Here is an 18,443-nt window from a genome sequence, read left to right on the forward strand (position 1 = left end):
GTGGGCAAACACTGCTAGTGAAAGTGGTAAAAACTAGAGTGAAGGCAGCTTGAGTTAAGGCAGCTGCATGACAAAAGCTGAATGCTACAAGACTCGATGTAGACAAGACTGGAATAATTCATATTATATATATATTATATTATATATTATGTATATATATAACATATTCATGATTCACTGATATATAAATGCTCTTAGATCTAAAGATCTAGCGAATTTATGGCAGAAGCTAAATGCTCTGAGACTGCATGACAGAAGCTAAATGATGTGACACTCGATGGTACATCTACAACTTGCAGATGTCAACTTGTGGAAATATTGATCAGATTTTTTTCGTTAAATAAAAGGCATAGTCTTATGAAACGTGTGATCAACTGGCTTAACTCTTCTAGTGAATGTAACAAAAACAATACTTGAATTAGGGCAGCTGCATGACAAAAGCTGAGTGCTACGAGACTGTGCATGACAAAAGCTGAATGTTACAAGACTCGATCAATGCCAAAGTAATCAATGCCTAAGACTGAATAATATAAATTCATTGTTCATGAAATATAAACATATTCATGATTCACTGATATATAAATGCTCTTAGTTTAGATCTTCTAGCGAATTTATGACAGAAGTTAAATGCTCTGAGACTGCATGACAGAAGCTGAATGACATGACACTCGATGGATGGTACATCTACAACTTGTGTAAATGTCAACTTGTGGAAGTATTGATCAGATTTACTCGCTAAATACTTATGAAGGCATACAAAATTCGAAGCTTGAGTTAAGGCTGCTGCATGACAAAAGCTGAATGCTACGAGACTCGATGTAAGGTACACCAATGTCAAAGACTGAATACTATAGAACTTGTGTAAGCTTTTAAGCTATATAAAGCATTTTAAATCTAAATCTTAAATAATCTTTCAACACATCAAACCATCACCAATAATTTCGATATGCAATGCTCGATCGAGAACTCTTCAATAACTTTTTATCGATTTCGATAACTTTTTATCGATTTCGATAAATTTTTATCGATTTCGATAACTTTGTATCGATTTCGATAACTTTTTATCGATTTCGATAACTTTTTTATCGATTTCGATAACTTTTATCGATTTCGATAACTTTTTATCGATTTCGATAACTTGTTTTATCGATTTCGATAACTTTTTATCGATTTCGATAAGTGTTAATACTTTCGTTAGCCCATTATCGATTTCGATAACTCTTAATACTTTCGTTAGCCCTATATCGATTTCGATAACTCTTAATACTTTCGATAACCCTTTATCGATTCCGATAACTTTATTCGGTTTCGATAGCTACTTATCGGTTTCGATAACTTTTTATCGGTTTCGATATTTTTTATCGGTTATTGCAGAAGCTAAATGCTCATCAATGGCCACTGACTGAATAATATGATTCATTGTTTATGAAATAGAAAACATTCATGATCATGATTCAAAATATATAGATGCTCTTGATTAGATCTTCTACCGAATTTATAGCAGAAGCTAAATGCTCTGAGACAGAAGCTGAATGATATGACACTCGATAGATGGTACATCTACAACTTGTAGATGTCAACTTGTGGGAATATTGATCAGATTTACTCGCTAAATAGAGACAGAAGACAGCTCGATCGATAACTCTTCGATAACCTTTTATCGGTTTCGATAACTTTTTATCGATTCCGATAACTTTTTATCGATTCCGATAACTTTTATCGATTTCGATAACGTTTAATCGATGTCGATAACGTTAAATCGATTTCGATATTTTTTTTATCGATTTCGATAACTTTTTATCGATTTCGATACCTTTTTTATCGATTTCGATAACTTTTTATCGATTTCGATAGCTTTTTATTGGTTTTGATAACTTCTTATCGGTTATGGCAGAAGCTAAATGCTCATTAATGCCACAGACTGAATAATATGAATTCATTGTTCATTAAATAGAAAACATATTCATGATCACTGATATTTTATATATAAAATATATATTTTTTATAGCGAACTTATGGCAGAAGCTAACTGACAGAAGCTGAATGATATGACACTCGATGGATGGTACATCTACAACTTGTAGATGTTACAACTTGTGGAAATATTGATCAGAATTTACTCGCTAAATAAAAGGCATAGTCTTATGAAACGTGTGATTAACTGGCTTAACTCTTCTAGTGAATGTAACAAAAACAATACTTTAATTAGGGCAGCTGCATGACAAAAGCTGAATGCTACGAGACTGTGTATGACAAAAGCTGAATGCTACAAGACTCAATCAATGCCAAAGTAATCAATGCCTAAGAGTGAATAATATAAATTCATTGTTCACGAAATATAAAACATATTCATGATTCACTGATATATATTTTATAGATACTCTTAGATTAGCTCTTCTAGCGAACTTATGGCAGAAGCTAACTGACAGAAGCTGAATGATATGACACTCGATGGATGGATTACCATCTACAACTTGTGTAGTAGATGTCAACTTGTGGAAATATTGATCAGATTTACCGCTAAATAGAAGGCATAGCCTTATAAATAATTAAGAAACTGTGCTTAACTTTCTAGTGAATGTAACAAAAACAAAATTCGAAACTTGAGTTAAGGCGGCTGCATGACAAAAGCTGAATGCTACGAGACTCGATGTGAGGTACATCATTGCTTAAGCTACATAAAGCATTTAAAATCTATATGTCTAATAATCTCTCAACACATCAAACCATCAACCATCAACGTGTGATTAACGTGTGATTGACTGGCTTAACTCTTCTAGTGAATGTAACAAAAACAATACTGGAATTAGGGCAGCTGCATGACAAAAGCTTAGTGCTACGAGACTGTGCATGACAACAGCTGAATGCTAAAAGACTCGATCAATGCCAAAGTAATCAATACCTAAAACTGAATAATATAAATTCATTGTTCATGAAATATAAACATATTCATAATTCACTGATATATAAAGTTTAGATCTTCTAGCGAATTTATGGCAGAAGCTAAATGCTCTGAGACTGCATGACAGAAGCTGAATGATATGACACTCGATAGATGGTACATCTACAACTTGTAGATGTCAACTTGTGGGAATATTGATCAGATTTACTCGCTAAATAGAGGGCATAGCCTTATGAATAATTAAGAAACTGTGCTTAACTTTCTAGTGAATGTAACAAAAACAAAATTCGAAACTTGAGTTAAGGCGGCTGCATGATAAAAGCTGAATGCTACGAGACTCGATGTAAGGTACATCATTGCTTAAGCTTACATAAAGCATTTAAAATCTATATGTCCAATAATCTCTCAACACATCAAACCATCAACCATCAACGTGTGATTAACGTGTAATCACACATTGACTGGCTTAACTCTTCTAGTGAATGTAACAAAAACAATACTGGAATTAGGGCAGCTGCATGACAAAAGCTTAGTGCTACGAGACTGTGCATGACAACAGCTGAATGCTAAAAGACTCGATCAATGCCAAAGTCATCAATACCTAAAACTGAATAATATAAATTCATTGTTCATGAAATATAAACATATTCATAATTCACTGATATATAAAGTTTAGATCTTCTAGCGAATTTATGGCAGAAGCTAAATGCTCTGAGACTGCATGACAGAAGCTGAATGATATGACACTCTATGGATGGTAAATCTACAACTTGTAGATGTCAACTTGTGGAAATATTGATCAGATTTACTCGCTAAATAGAAGGCATAGCCTTATAAATAATTAAGAAACTGTGCTTAACTCTTGTGATGAATGTAACAAAAACAAAATTCGAAACTTGAGCTAAGGCGGCTGCATGACAAAAGCTGATTGCTACGAGACTCGATGTAAGGTACATCATTGCTTAAGCTGCATAAACAATCTCTCAACACATCAAACCATCAACCAATCAATTTCGATAAGCAATGCTCGATATCGTCGATAAGCAATGCTATCGATAACTCTTCGACAACTTTTTTATCGATTTCGATAACCCTTTTATCGACTTCGATAACTTTTTATCGATTCCGATAACTTTTTATTGGTTTTGATAACTTTTTATCGGTTATGGCAGAAGCTAAATGCTCATCAATGCCACAGACTGAATAATATGAATTCATTGTTCATGAAATAGAAAACATATTCATAATCACTGATATATAAGTTCTAGCGAACTTATGGCAGAAGCTAACTGACAGAAGCTGAATGATATGACACTCGATGGATGGTACATCTACAACTTGTAGATGTTACCACTTGTGGAAATATTGATCAGAATTTACTCGCTAAATAAAAGGCATAGTCTTATGAAACGTGTGATTAACTGGCTTAACTCTTCTAGTGAATGTAACAAAAACAATACTGGAATTAGGGCAGCTGCATGACAAAAGCTGAGTGCTACGAGACTCTGCATGACAAAAGCTGAATGCTACAAGACTCGATCAGGTACATCAATGCCAAAGACTGAATAATATAAATTCATTGTTCACGATTATAAAACATATTCATGATTCACTGATATATAAATGCTCTTAGCTTAGATCTTCTAGAGAATTTATGGCTGAAGCTGAATGCTACAAGACTCGATGTAGACAAGACTCGAATTATATGAATTCATTGTTCATGTAATAGAAAACATATTCATGATTCACTGATATATAAATGTATAAATGCTGTTAGATTAGATCTTCTAGCGAATTTATGGAAGAAGCAAAATGGTCTGAGACATGACAGAAGCTGAATGATGACATTCGATGGATACATATATATATAGCACATCTATGAACCTTGTGGAAATATTGATCAGAATTTACTCGCCAAATAAAAGGCATAGCATATGAATGATTAAGAAACTGTCCAATTCCTCTAAGCATTGTGACAAAAGCACAAGATGAAACTTAAGTTAATGCAGCTGCATGACAAAAGCTGAATGCTACGAGACTCGATGTACATTAATGAAACTTGTGGAAATATTGGTTGCTAAGTAAAAGGCATAGTCCCACGAGTGATTCCAAAGCTTAATGCAATTTATTTTCCTATTTCCCTTGGTTTGCTAAACTCAGTCAAGACCAATATCTAGTGGTTTAATTAATTTATAATCATATAAGTTGCATTCTTCTCGGAATATAGGCTAAACTGTTAAGTGTGCCTTTGATTATGGTACATAAAATACATAAACAAATTTTGTTGAATATTTGTACAAGTGTTTGTGTTTGCTGGCATGACTCAAATTTCAAAAAGTATCTTGTTTAACCTTCCAGAATTGTCCAATTTCAGTAAACACACACAGATGACAGTTAATTAGCCTAGCTCTGGGCTGAGACACAATATAAATGCCAAGCGATATACAACAATATCATTTTCGATTTCTGACACAATGAAAATTGTTCTATTGCTAGTCGTTCTGCTCACTCTCGTATACGAAAGCACTTCGACCGAGGCAAAGGTCAATCTCAGCAAATTGCAAATTTGCCGGCGCAAAGTTCGAGCCAATTGCAGACCAAATGCCAAAATATGTGTACGCATCGCACGTAGCAATCTGTGTCAACTGAGGAGTTACAGTTGCAAACAAAGGTTGGCCGATTGCAGGGCAGCAGCCAACAACAATAATTCGCTGGCCCCAGCATGTGAGTTATGCCCTGTATATACATACATATATGCTAGTATAACACTCTCACAATCGTTAACCCTTGTGCCCTCTTTTGCCAGTTTATCAAAGAGTGAACAGAAAACTGTGCTCGAGCAACCGAATCAATCAAAGTTTGCCCTGTGCCAACACCAACAACAACAACAACAACAACTGGAATACTCCAATAATTTATGCATGAAATGTGAGCTGGGGGAAATTTCATATATGCTTCGCATTTGCATGTGTGCGAGAAACGGTAAAGTTGATTGACTCACATCTTGAATAATTTATGCCATCAAATATAACAAATATAACATTCTTGATAATCTCAGTAAAAGTTTGCCCTTGCTTAACATAAATTTCGTTGTCTACTATGTTAGGTTAACATGGCTGCCGGACATAACATAGAAAATGTTCATTAGAACATTTCAGCCAATGTTATTGAACAGTTTGCATAGTGATTTCGATTGTAATTATAACTATCAGCTTATTTATTATATATTAATAATTAAAAATCTTAAATAAATATAGAAAGAATATATTTTAAATTTTTTTTTAATTTAATAATTTCAAATAATATTACAAGTGATATTATAATAATCTTAGCTTTTTATTAACAAAATTAATATTGAAATTTGTTTTAAAATTCTCCAAGATGATTTATTTATTTCGATTTGTTATTAATTGTTAAATTATAAATATATTTTATAAATATATTATATATTATTTTATAAATATATTTTCCTTAACTGTCCCGCAACTTCCCACCTGAAAACCCAAATCTTCCACAACAGCTGCCCCATATCCTTACTCTCAAACCCAACCCCTGAAAACATATGCTCAATAATCAAGTTTCTAAAAATAACAGATTTATACCACCTCATTTAGTTCCCAACCAACAAAACAATGTAAATATGTATATAAATGTAAATGCATAGGATAAGTTAGAGCCGAAGGCCATAGTAGCCAGTGCTGTTAAAATTAAGTTAGATCTTAATTTTTAATTATATCTAACTTTATAAAATAAAATAAAAATAAATAATCAAATTCAACAAAATCGTTAAACAAGCTTAAAATAAAGCGCATCGCCACATTTTCTACTCGCATATTTTATTCTCTGCCTCTCTCTCTCTCTTTCGCCCTCATTTTTTTCTCTCCCTCTCTCTCTCTCTCTCTCTCTATAACCGCTATATATTGTGACAATTATGTATGAGGAAGCTTTGGGTTTATTGCTGAAATTTTTAATTGCATCCGCAGGCGATTTTCGTAATCCACAAACACAAAAAACAAAAAGAAAAACAACAAAAATGTAAACGAAAAACAAAACATTAAAAAAACGAAATATGTGCTTTATAAATTTAGTGTGTGTGCGTATGTGTATGCGTGTGTGTGCTTTAGCCAAAACTATTATTTTCTTTTGCTCGTTTTGCTGTTGTTTTGCCTTGAAAATGTGCAATTTATGGTAAATTCGCTTTCATGTTATGCGATAGCAATTAAAAAACAGAGCACACAAAAACTGCAGCATACATATATCATTGCACGAAATGCGCCCTGCTGTATGTGTGTGGCATTGAAGCACGCTCACACACACACACACACACACTGAGATACGCTTTTGCCAGCGCCAAATGATAAAATGAATAATTGTTCAGCATTTCGCTAGCACAACGGAAATGCAATCATCAAAATGGACGAACTGCTGTTTCCGGTTTGACAAACGCCCATCGAACGCTTAGTTGAACGCGTTATGCAACACTTGTGCGCCATTTGCAGTACTGCAAAAAAAAAATTAAAACAAAAATATAAAAATACAATTTGGCTGCAATCAATTTTCCCAAGTTCAAAATAAAAACAAAATTTGTAATATTTCAAACTTCAAAGCAGATTTTTGCAGAGTTACAAAAATATATTTAAATTGTTGTATTAACCTAGATTAAATGAAAATTATATAAAAATATATATTTATGTTTATGTTGATTACATGAAAATCATAAGTATAATAATATATATTTTTATTATTTTAATAAGGCTTGGCTTGCTCAAAACTATTTTTTTATATTTAAAAGTATTAACTAATTTTATTATTAATAAAAATATTTCTATACTGAAACATTAAATACACTTAATATACATTTAATTGTTTTTCATTATCTTCTGTTTTAGTTGCTAGTGATAAAAAGCATTTTCACAAAAAATTAAAAATTTGTTTTAAACTATTTATTGTTTAAATCATTTTATTAAGCTTTCAGATAAATAGTTACAGTTAGTCAGAATAAATAGTTACAAACCACTTTTTATATTAATGAAAATAATTTTTTTTTTTTTTTTCATATATAATATATCAATGAAAATAATTTTTTTTTTTTTTTAATATTAAGTTATGTTCCACACATGCCCATTTGGTTGATACCAATATTCCTGCAGCCTGGAGAAAAAGGCACAGGCATACCCTGGCGACCAAACTCTAAAAAAAGCAAAAAGTTATCCCATACATATAGTATATAAGGTATATATAGTCCTCAATTTACCTGTTCTAGACAGACACTGGTCAATCAGAAATTGGCATTCGTTTTTGTAATGCTTGCAATAGTTCATCGTGCCATCCATGTACTGCACACATCTAGGCCCGAATTTGTCACATAATCCCCGACTCGACCATTTGCAGTAGATATACCCGTTGCGGCTGAGAAAAAGTCCAGCTCGAATTCCCCCAAACAGATGGAGCAGCACACAGCAGTAGACAATTAGTCGATTCAGTGTCTGCATCTTGTGCTAATTGAATCGAATGACTGATTCATACACCAACTACTCTCACACATTTTATACCCGAATCGGCAAATCTGTGCTCGAGTGCTGCGACTGTAAACATTTGCCAACCGAAAGCGATTCGAACTAAATTGTTTGCCAAATCTTGAGACAGTAAAAGCGAAAATGTCAATAGCTGAGATTGGGCAAATAGAAGTGAAGTTAAATAGACCAAAATTATTACCGAAATGCGTAAATATATGGTTATATAAATGGCTAACGATTTGGTATGGACTTAAGAAATTGCGACCTACATAAACATGAGGTTAGGTAGGTGAAATATGTTAAGTAGTTTGAGTAGTATATTAGTAGTGCTCCGTAGTATTTTCAAATAGTAGTATATGTTATGTGACATAAGATAGAGTGGAGTAGTCGTAATAATAGTAGTAAGTACAGTACTCTTTAAAATAGTGGTATAGTATTATAGTAGTAGTAATCACACTGAGAAGCTATAAAGTAGTAGAGTAGTAGCAGGATTTAGTAACATTCCGTAATATTTTCAAATTGTAGTATACTATTTGATATAAAGTAGTATGGAGTACTCTTTAAAATAGTAGTATGGTATTATAGTAGTAGTAATCACACTGAGAAGCTATAAAGTAGTAGAGTAGTAGCAGGATTTAGTAGAATTCCGTAATATTTTCAAATTGTAGTATACTCTTTGATATAATGTAGTATGGAGTACTCTTTAAAATAGTAGAATGGTATTATAGTAGTAGTTATCACACTGAGAAGCTATAAAGTAGTAGAGTAGTAGCAGGAATTAGTAGAATTCCGTAATATTTTCAAATTGTAGTATACTATTTGATATAAAGTAGTATGGAGTACTCTTTAAAATAGTAGTATGGTATTATAGTAGTATTGATCCCAATTACAAACTATAAAGTAGTAATGTAGTAGAAGTAATAGTACTAAAATAGTAGTAGGGTGTAACTTAAGTAGTAATCGCACTTATAGGGTATAATAAAGTAATGGAGTTGTGTAAGGAATAGTACTTAAATCATTATAGTAGTATATTTAAATAGTAGTATCTATCGAATAGTTAACATTATAAGGTCTTTCCTCAGACACAATCAGGCCTTCGTTCAGCTCTCATTTAAATTTGCTTTTAAGCTCTTTACGATTATCTAGCTCTAAAATTTCCTCTTATTGATTATACAAAAACCCGTATATCCATTCTTGTATATTTAGTTAATGGTAAACCTATTCGTAGAAACGCCCAGCTATTATATGGGTATATTTAAATGCCCACAACTGTTTCGCCCTGTTGTTGAGTTCTCATAATTATTTGGCTTTTAGGCTTATTATAAATTCAAAAAGTGTCGACTGTTAACGAAATAACACTACTTTTCCCATATTCATATATAGATGTATAACATATGTACATATGTAGTGGTAAAATACCGTGTATAATAATAATTACTATGCCCCGTCCCAGTAATTAGCGAGCTTTATACAAGCTCAAGTACAGCTCGGTAGGGTTTTCGTGGCTATGTCACTCACTCACTCACAACAGTTTTATTTTTTCATCATGCAAATTTACACACATCACACAAAACACACACACACACACACACACACATGCACACTTCACACTCACACCTGCACACACTTGCACACTCGCATTCTCCTGAGAGCTTTGCACATTTCATGTCAAAACCGTTGGCATGTCATGTCAGGCGCTCATTTCGTTGCATGTTCAACTGTAAATGTACACCGCCCACCTGCCCACCAGCCCAGCTGTCTACCTGCCTAGCCACACTAGCTGTATGCATGTGTATGTGTGTGTGTGTTACCTAAATGCGTCTTCGTATACTCTAATATGTTTTCTATACTCTCATATATAAATAAGCAACTTACAACTGACAAGCGAAAGGGAAGACCTTCAAATAACATGGAGAAGCTTATTCATGAGCTTTCAGAAACTTGCTGTGCTAAGCTCTTGATTATTTACAGTTGTATAAAGTAAACTTAAGTTGTTATTAAGCCAACAGGATTTTTCTCAAGTTTTGCAAGGAACTCAGACTAAGTTACTCTTAGACTATATATATATATATAATTCAAGAAAAAAGCTTTTGGCTTAAGATAAAACATAAAGTTGAGATCAATTGAGGATTAGTTTGTATAAAATTTTAGGATTAGATTTATATTAGCTTCTACCTACTAATGGAACATAGAAAGGAATAGAATAGGAAATGTATTCAAAAACAACATACAGAATTTAGCTTTATTTAAGAGCATTACACAACACTAGTTTATGAACAAATTTCACCTGAGCAGAAACATAAAGTAGTAACTAAATTGATAAAAATTTGCCTATTAAATGTAGTCATATGAATCTTCTTAATGATCATATGAATCTTCTTAGCGTGCTTTACAACACTGTACTCTACTTCATTTTGCAACACCTCAACATAGAATTTTATTTAAAATAACTGATTTTCAATTAGGTAAAAACTCTACCATTTCACAAAATCACTTCAAGCTGTAGCTAACAGCGCTTTACAACACTGCTTAGTAAGCTCTACAGCACTTTTAAGTGAACTTTACTATACCGTATTGTCCTTTGCAGATCCTTTTTGATATTCATTTAAAAAGCGTATGCCCAAGTCGACTTGCCCGTTACATTTTCCCTCTTTCATTTCTTCTATCCAATTTCCTCTGCTGCTGTTTTTTTTTTTTTTGGGCTTAATGTTTTTATTTTATCGCACCTTCAGGGCTCGACAGGCGGCCACAGCCAAGCGCAATCGGCCCCAGCGCAGTCAGAGGAGACTCGATAAGAAATGTGGCTTTTCTTATGCTTTTCAACATTTTCCTCTACGCCTTTGGCTTTTCACCACACTTTTCCCCCGGGGCCACGCTCCTCGCACTTGCATGCAATGCAGAAGATGATTAACAATGCCCACAGCGCCCAGCGACAGGCTCAGCCAGCAAAGTATTTTCGTACAGCAATCATAAATAATAAATAATAAATCAAAAGAAAAATAAATAAAAAAAAAAAAAACTACTTGGCTTTAATTAGTCGCACGGTTGCGCAGTTGCATGCCATATAAATTACGAATGGCTTATCGCATTTGACTTTTGTTCTCGTTTGGTATTTTTCAGTATTTTTTCCCCCTTTCTTAGTTTTTTATTTTATATATATAGTTCTTTCACAGCTCTTACAACTCGTTGGCAAGGTCAAGCAGTCAGGCACTAAGCAGCGAGTAATACAAAAATGTCATAAGGATTACAGCAAAATATTCAAGGAAAATGCAATTAAAACAAGCAATGCTGCGAAATTCGTATACCCTGTAAATTGCTGTTAAAAGTGTTTTTGTTTCAATAAAATTTAAAAAAATATTAATAAAGTATTTATCAAAATAAATATTGGGAAAATATTTATGTATATGTAATAAATATGTTTCTGTCTTTAAAGTTCACATATTTGATAACAGTTTCCTTAGCAACTAATGAGCTGATTACAGGATATTTGTCAAGCGTATATGCAAAATGTTATGCTTGTTTGGCTAACTAACTTGTTTGCATTGTCAACAGGGCTAATTATTTTCCATTTTCATTTTAGCTTTTTGGTTTCGCTGGACGCAACGTTCTTGCTTTCCTATTGTCATCTCTCTCTCTCTCTCTCTCTCTCTCTCTTTCTTTCCTTCTCTCCTTTTTAATGCGCTTGCTAACATTCCGTTGACATTTTCTTGCTTTTTATTAATAGGCTTAAATGCACTTTCTCTGTTCTCAGTTGTGCTCTAACAACACAAAACAAAAGAAGTCAAATAAACAGCAATTTAGCACTTATGTCATTTGTAGAGATTATAGAATTATGCGATTATTCACAGAGAAAATGTTTGAAATTTACAAATAATGTGGGCTAAAAAAATTCAGAGAGAAATTAAAATGGATTTTGGCAAGGAATATATAGAGTATTAATTTTATTATATTTATATATTAATATATTAATTATAATATTGTACATATATTATTAATTATATTAAAATATTCCAACATAAATATTATTTTATTTATTTTATTTACATATATTAGAAAGCTATTCAAATATGTTTTTTCCATAACTATACAGTTATATGTATGTATACAAAAATTAAAATGTTTTACATTAAATTATTATTATATTAAAAAAGAAAATTCGTTTATCTTTTACAGTACCACAAAATGAATTGTTTTCGGCATATTCATACTTCCCTTAGTCTGTCTGTCTGAGAATCCGTCTATCTATATTTTTCTTCACTTGAGCTACAAAACCTTGAGTCTTGTAATTTTATATAAATATGTATTTCTATATATGATACTCAATAGGAACTCAATATATCCTATGCCAAACACTTCGCCCAACTGCTCCACTTACTGTTGTTTCTATGTTATTTCTATAGCATATCATTTTTAATTTCCTTTGTCTGACAATTTTATTTTTTAAAGGGCATTTGTCTATCGCTCGACCAATTATTTTATAATTCGTTTCACTTTTAGCCTTAGCTTAGCTCATTTACAGCTACAACCTGAGCCGTAAATTTGCCTGCATCGTGTGTGGCTTTCTCAGTTTGCCTCTATTTCCTTCTCCACCTCTACCTCACTCTCTCTTCCTCTGCCTCACTCTCTGTTTCTATTTCACTTTGCACTGTGCATTATGCATGAGACACTAATTAAATAACAGCCCTTCTTTCTATGCGTTCACATACTGACAAACACAACTGTCAGCTGTACTCGTAATAGCTCTAATATATTACATCGATCCATTTGTAATATTAGTTGATTTATTTTTATATGATATTTAATTTAATTGAAAAAAGTTTCTTTTTAAAAATTAATAAGTATTTTATATACGATTTTATCTATATATTTTAAAGTATAGTATTTTATTCTATTCCTAAAATTCCATGATATGATAGCATTCTATTTCCTATCACATATGTATATCCACACACATGACATTTTTATGTTTTTTATTCCTTATATAAATCAAATTTATTCTTAGCTTCACATTAATCCTTCTTTTTATCGGTAAGCGTTTCCATGTGCCCATTAAATCCTAGCACCTTCTCTATAACACCTCTAACCAGAATGTTCTCTAGGCCGAAATCCAAAACCCGTTTGCCAGTTAAATAAATAAATCAAGTTTTTGTCATTCGCAGCAATAATATTCAAATTATTTTTAGCTTTACTTCGGACTTAGAAACTCTGAGGCGAGGCACACGCAAGCCCATCTGAAAGGGAATATGTTATGTGTATGTGTGTATATATTGATGCCATACAATATCATGGCACTATATTTGTTAATAACACGACAACTTTTTGTTCAGCCTTTGCCCTTTTCTATTGTTGTTATCTCCTCTTCGCCTCCTTCTTCTGTCTCTTTTTATTTTGGCGACTCGACACGCGGCGCGTCAACGGCAATCAAAAGTTTGTGGTTTGTAGCCGAGTTGACAAAACTAATGTCTGTCTGTCTGCCGGTCCCAATTTCCTGTCAATACTCATAAACGCCGTACCCCTCTCTCCCCTCCCCCTCCTCCCTCGCCCACACAACAGCATAGATATGACTCCTGTTCTGAACAGGGTTTCGTGTCAGAGCTAAACAAAAAAAAAAAAGAGAAAAAAAGAAAACGGTTTTTCGATACCAAACAAAAGAAAATTGAGTCGATGTGAATGAGGGTATGATAGATTGGTAGATGCTCTAAAAAGAAGTTAAAAGAAATATATAATTTATTGGGTATTTATTATTTAGAAATATAGCATATACAATCTCTTCGATTCTACTTCATCTATCATGCAGATAAAATATATATACATATACATTTACATTAAATTTTTGTAATTAAAGATTTAGTACAGACCTATAAAATATAGAAAACAAAATACAAACTTCATATAAAATATTAGCGTATTAAATAAATATTAAATTAATTGTAAGCTCTAGCTTTAGCTTGACCTCTAGTCCCAACTCTAGCTCTAGCTCAACCTCTGGCTCTTACAGTTTCGTACTTATATACCCGCACTTCAGCTCTATACCTACAGAGTATTCTTGGCTATACAAACCCGAATGAATGGAATGGAATGGAATGGAATGGTATGGAATATGCGGCGCCTGTCAGTTATAAAATTTGTTGTTTGTCATACATATGTATACTATATCGTAAATATATATATAGATATACATATATGTATATCGTGTGTAGCCCACGATTTATCGATAAAACATGCGCCTAGGCAGCGTTAAGCGTCTCATTACGCCCACGAGAAAAGTGTGTTTTGGAGGCCAGGAAATTGAAAACCGAACCAAGCTGGAGAAAAAAAAAAACATAAAAAATAAAGCAGAAAACAAAAGAAAACGTAAACCTAAACGTAAACGTCAACATTTTGTTTACACTCGCAAATATGTTTCTGGGTTGTTTGTTTTGTTTGCAAAATCAAATTATTGCATGTGCCACCAATTCCAATTTGAGCGGGTGCTAAAAGCTAAAACTAGAAATGGAAAAACTGCGATAAATGGCAGAACCCTACACACACACACACCCACACACCCATCAGCTAGTCAATTGGCCTTAAAAACGTTTTTCTTCGTAAATGCCTGTCGAAAGTTGTGCGCAGGCAAAGCTGGAAAAATGGCTCGATGGGAACAAAATACTTGAAATGAAACTTTGATGAGCTATTAGTCATTTTGACATGTGCTTTACGACTCTAGTGCATACATATATATAAAGAGAGAGCGGGAGGAAGAGAGGGAAGAAACTGTAACTTAACCAACAAACATCTAACCATCATCATCAATAAACATTTGTCTAGACTTCACGGCGTTTTTCGACCATATATTGCGCATACGCAATGTATTACAAGAAAAGTAGTTGCCTTAGCTGACTGAGCAGCGATGTTAGCAGCGTGAAGTGTTTGCACACACAAATGTTTACACGCTACATAAAAGTGTTTCTTGAGCTGCATATGATGTTAGTTGTCAAATTTAACATAAGTAGTTCGTTACATGGCAGTGCATAAATAGAGTCAATCAAGATCTCCTTATGGAAGTATGTTAATGGCCATGTTGTTTTTTATAGAAGCAGCAAATGATGGCTATTTAAATTTATGTTAAGGCATAGCATAAATTCTAATTGTAAGTGTAAAGACTTAACAGCAGTTACTGCTACAAGATATAATAGCTATTACACATTACAGTATATGTTAGCTAAACAGCACATTAACAGACGTATGTAAAACAACAGTGCTACTGCTATCTGCCGCGTTTTCTATTACCATACTAATGTTACGTAAACTGTTATATATATATTTATGTCATATATCACATATTTATGTTTCTTATTTATATGATATATTAATTAGTTCTACTGTTTTTTGTGCTATGACTCCGTACTGTATTCCATTAAAATAACAAGCTTTATTCTAATTAAGAAACTCAATAGCTAGCCAAGTTTTTGAGCACATGAGCTAACTTTATGAAACTTTGTGAAGTGTTCAACTCATTTAAGACTTCGTTCGCCCCGAGCTGCCAAATTGGCAAAGACAATTCAAAAGTATTTCTATGCTCGCTCAGGTTGGAGACGAAATGGAGTCTATTAGGTTGCTTGAGAGAATTGTCTGAAAATAGTAGAAATATACAAAGAGGTTTGACTGACCAAAAGTGATAAATGAATGATTCTTAGGGGTGTGGCAAAGCAGAGGAGGCAATATAAAAGTCTCAGTTGATAGTTTAAATAACAGAAACATCAAATACTGTAACACCTCCTCCACTGTTAAGCCAATGAAATATATTTATCCTAGCCATAAACGAGTATTAAGCCGTCAGTTATGCCCTGCCTCAACCTTTTTATGTGTTCCTTTATTTTTTATACCCTGAACCCATTGAAAATGGGAAATCAGGGTATAATGGTTTTGTGAAAAGTATGTAACAGGCAGAAGGAATCATCGCAGACCCCATAAAGTATATATATTCTTGATCAGGACGACGAGCTGAGTCGATATAGCCCTGTCCGTCTGTCCGTCCGTCCGTCCGTCCGTCCGTCCGTCCGTCCGTCCGTCCGTATGAGCAAAAGGATCTCAGAAGATATAAGAGCTAGAGAGCTGAAATTTGGCAAGCATACTCGTGTATACCATAGGCAGTACAAGTTTGCTTTATTTTTTCGATAACTCATCCGATAACTTTTTTATCGAGAATAATCGAAAAATCGACAATGTTTTTTCAGCTTATTTTGAACACTTTTAGACCTGGAGACTTCAAATTTGCGTTGTATATAAAGTTAATGGATACAAAGATTTTGTAATTTACAGATTTTGGATACCACGCCCCCTTCGCCCCCAATTTGTAAAAAACGCATTTCAAGTACTAGAGACTTGTGCTTTGAAATGTACACACATTTAAGCCATATGATTACGCTCTAAAAGTTTCATTAAGATCGTATGTCTACAAAAGAAATTATTCAACAAATAAATTCTCGTTATATTGCCCACACTGCAGTGCAGCCCAAGCGCAGCCGCTGCTAGCTGCGCAGTTTGCAAAGCGCGTGCTTATACGTGCATGTGTATGTATGTGTGCATAAAAGAAGTCCAGAATGATTAGAATATCAGTTTGGAGGGTTCAGGGTATCTCCTAGTCGAGCAGTCTCGACTGGAGCCTTCTTACTTGTTTTTATTTTTTTTTGGCAGCAAAGAGCATCAGCAGCATCATCAGCAGCAGGCACTTAAGTTCCGTCTGGTTAGCCAGTTGTAGTACTCCAGTTCAGAATGTGCAACGTCACTTAGCTTGATTGCGAATTATTGTCATTGGGCCGGAGGCTAGAAGCTGGAAGCTGATGGCAAAAGCCCAGCAAAAGATGTTTCATGGAACCCCATTGGGCCAAATGTACTTTGAGTTATATTTGAGGCATGACAAATAAATAACGTCCACTGGTCAACGAAATGCAGCAAGAAATTTACTTTTATCTATTTTATGTACTTTTTTTTTTCTTTTTTATTTCTTTATCGAATTGGGTCAACATAAAATGCTTCGACTAAGTGCACTAAAAAGCCAACTCGGCCGGAACTTAAGTCACGTTTTCGTAAAGCATGTGCTGAGCAAAGAGAGTGTGAGAGAGAGAGAGAGAGAGAGAGAGAAAGACGGAGAAATGGAGAGAGAGAGCTACCCTATGTTTGAATAAGAGAGTAAATACATACTATAAATATTAGTGTTAGCAGAAGTATTACAGAACAAGTCACTTAACATAAATTAAAAAATATCGAATATGTGTATAGAATGCATACAACCATGGCTCACAAATAACTGTTGATCTTCGAAAAAGCTCAGAGAGCAATCAGTCCCATCGGCTCTTCAGAGAGTTCGTTTCCCAAGCTAAAATAAGCAGAAGCCAATTGAACGCGAGGGTTGTGTTCGTTAAACACATGTTCGTGAAAAGAGCGTCACAAGGCGCTCAACAGAAAACTAAAGCGAAACGAAACCAAATGCTCTCGCTCTTGTGAGTTGATCTCGCGAACAGAGCGTGAAGAGTAAAAGAGCTTACAGATATTTGCGAGCTATGCCTAAAGAGAAGAAAAATGCATTTAACAGAACATAACAGAGAAACAGATAGGGAGAGCAAGTAACTTAACAGAATTGAGTTATACACAAGCATAATAAAGTAAAGTTAGCCAGACGAGAGCAGAGATACTCAACAGCATGTTCACTGCCAACAATCAATATATTTTAATCAATGAGCAAAGTGTAGCTTAGACTGTAAACTATTTGAATATCACTTATTACAGTCCTTCTGTTAACCGATTGGTCTTAACAGACTACACAGAACCTGGAATTCGCACGCTTTTAGCTAAGCGCAAAGAAGTGTGCTATAAAAATTTGACAAGACATAAAATTAGCCACGTAGCTTTACTTAGACTTAAAGTAAGAGTGTATTAAGTTTATGTAGGCTCACGAAGCAAACGACCCGCCCACCAAATTATTTGACGGGGGTGTTTCAAGAGCCACTCGAGTGCTCGACATATGCGACACGTCAACATTCAAT

General features: G+C 33.8%; 1 protein-coding gene and 1 long non-coding RNA gene across 2 annotated transcripts in view; one reads left to right on the forward strand and one right to left on the reverse strand.

The window, feature by feature from the left end:
* LOC108616801 (uncharacterized) overlaps positions 1–18,443 on the reverse strand; it is a 55,402-nt gene that overhangs the window by 26,645 nt on the left and 10,314 nt on the right. The gene's annotated exons all lie outside the window — the stretch shown is intronic.
* LOC149268540 (uncharacterized) lies at positions 13,365–14,527 on the forward strand. Its single transcript, XR_016270317.1, has 3 exons — positions 13,365–13,542; positions 13,602–13,670; positions 13,746–14,527. It is a non-coding gene; the product is annotated as an uncharacterized LOC149268540 (long non-coding RNA).

The sequence above is a fragment of the Drosophila arizonae genome, chromosome 5 (assembly GCF_054131065.1).
Source record: "Drosophila arizonae isolate 15081-1271.41 chromosome 5, UAZ_ARI_1.0, whole genome shotgun sequence".
Lineage (NCBI taxonomy): Eukaryota > Metazoa > Arthropoda > Insecta > Diptera > Drosophilidae > Drosophila > Drosophila arizonae.